The sequence below is a fragment of the Olea europaea genome, unplaced genomic scaffold (genome assembly GCF_002742605.1).
Source record: "Olea europaea var. sylvestris unplaced genomic scaffold, O_europaea_v1 scaffold16372, whole genome shotgun sequence".
Lineage (NCBI taxonomy): Eukaryota > Viridiplantae > Streptophyta > Magnoliopsida > Lamiales > Oleaceae > Olea > Olea europaea.
In genome coordinates this window covers 86-2,421 of record NW_019234022.1, presented here as the reverse complement: position 1 = coordinate 2,421, position 2,336 = coordinate 86, and the positions used below count along the sequence as shown (strand labels likewise).

General features: G+C 33.3%; 1 long non-coding RNA gene across 1 annotated transcript; it reads left to right on the top strand.

Moving 5' to 3' along the window:
• The first annotated feature begins 1,225 nt into the window (after window positions 1-1,225).
• Window positions 1,226-1,987, top strand: LOC111377315. Its single transcript, XR_002699698.1, has 3 exons — window positions 1,226-1,333; window positions 1,446-1,544; window positions 1,863-1,987. It is a non-coding gene; the product is annotated as an uncharacterized LOC111377315 (long non-coding RNA).
• The last annotated feature ends 349 nt before the right edge of the window (window positions 1,988-2,336 follow it).

The following is a 2,336-nucleotide window of genomic DNA, read 5'->3' as shown; positions in this document are numbered from 1 at the left end:
GTATGTTTGATGGAATTGTTGGTAGCTTATGAAAAAAAGATGCAAACAAAAAATGATTATTTTGTATCTTTACAATTTAATTCAAGGAAAAAGCATGCAATACATGATTGGCAGATTATTCACATTTTTCTTTATATAGCAAGAAAAAACTTCATTTGATGCACCGTTTTGCACGATGTACATTTTTCATACCATATAATGAGCGGTAACATATCACCACCTGCACAGAGAAAAATATTTTGAACTATGTCCATTATGACATTATATGAATATATTAGTTAAACTCGTTTTTATCAGTAATGTTTAATCTTACCTGCAGCTATTTTAAATGTTAGCATGCTTTAGTGAATTAGCTCAATGCATATTGTGTTAGCTAATTATCACTAACTACAGGTCCATGAATATAATCTGTGCTACATCAATAGCATTTAGAAGATCAAAGTGGAAAAATATAAAAATATTGCAGATGCTGGATTTCACCGGAACATTTTTTTACTTGTAGCTTTTTGCAGAAGGCCTGAGTCCAATTTGTTGTCTAGTGCATGGTAAATTGTATGCACCAGAGCTCAGATAGATTTGTACATTGTTCTTGTTTTCAAGTCTTACTATCTCCATGTCAACAGAAAAGGGGGGAAAATCTTAAAGTTAACGTGTCAATACTTTTAAAGCTCGCTTTCTCCCCATATTGCTTCTGTGCTTATGACTTCTAGGAAGGTCTTTCTTAGTATCATTTGTTATGCTCAAGATTTCTGGGACTCCATAATACGTGATTCTTGCATTGGTGAATTGACTTTGAGCCTTTCATCCTGGATACAGGTCTGAGGCAACCCCAGCAGTTGCAAAATAAAAAACTTGGAAGCAAACCTATCGTATATTTGGTCTCTTTTAATTCTCTAAGAAGAAAATATAAAAGATAATTTGCCTCTTGATGTTGAACCTTGCTGTTTAAATTCTTCCCCGTGTAATATATGGACATGTTAATTTATCCTCCCCTCATCAACTCTATATTCCCTGTTTCAACAAATCAGGGGTGGTGGGTGGATGAATTCTCTGTGCACTGAAAGGGATGGATTTTAGTTTCTTTTACACCCCCTAAGAGTGAAATATGTGAACCGGCTGAGTGATTGATCTGAAAGACCTATAAGAATATATGTTGTGTTGTTATCTTGTTTAGTTGGGCTTCTGAATTTTTGGTATATTTTCTTTTCTGAATATCATCTCATATATTTGCATCATACATATTATTGATGTAGACTTCCATGCGTTTTATTTTTCAGAGTACAGAACTGTCTCTGGAGTTGCTGGACCACTGGTTATCCTTGAGAAAGTTAAGGTGAATATTGTTTTGTTTTCTGCATTTGTTCTCGTACTTGTATTTTTTATATGGATATCCATATACATTATTGGGAACTTGATTGGATATGTTTTCTATGGAATTATTTCAGGGACCTAAGTATCAAGAAATTGTGAATATCCGCTTGGGAGATGGAACAACTCGACGTGGACAAGTCCTGGAAGTTGATGGGGAGAAAGCAGTTGTTCAGGTTATTATCTATGCATCCCTTACAGATTTTTAATATGTATCGATACATTTCATTATGTTAACCTCACTATTAATTTAAGTGAGTTTAGGCTCAGTTTGTTTACCTGAATTAGTTTTCTTCCTTGCAAGCAGTAGCCAGATGCTTCTTGTTTTTGCCTATAACTCCTTTATTTATCATTTAGAAGTGATTATGTCGAGGCCTTTTTTTCCTTGAATTTTTTGAGTAACTTGTATCTTAAATTTAAATTCCAGTAACTCCAAACCTTCAGCATTCTTCATAAACAGAGCTGATTTTCTGTTCCCTTGTTCTCATGATTAGGTTTTCGAAGGGACATCTGGAATTGATAACAAGTATACAACCGTCCAATTTACTGGGGAGGTACAATATTGCTCTTCCTTTCCTTTCCTTTTCGTATAGAAATCTGCTGTTGATTTCGTAAGCATAAATTACTAAAATCACGGTTCAGTAATTAGTTTTTCCCCTGAATGCTCCATATTCCTCCCGGAAAGATATAAGAATGTTTGATTGGCTTTGTTTTCCACTCAAATTTCTACTTTTGGGGTGTTTGATTGACAAATTTTTTCATGAAAAATATTTTCCAACTTTTGTTATGTGATCATATTTTTCTCAGAAATAAGGAAAATATTTTTTCTAGGGATGTGTTTTTTATTTTCATTCACTCTCTCTATCTCCACCTATCTTCTCTTTCAATCAAACACATTTAATTAATAATTGTCATACAAATAAGTTCTAGGTAATTGAATTGTCTAGAATTTATTATCTTTTTATGTA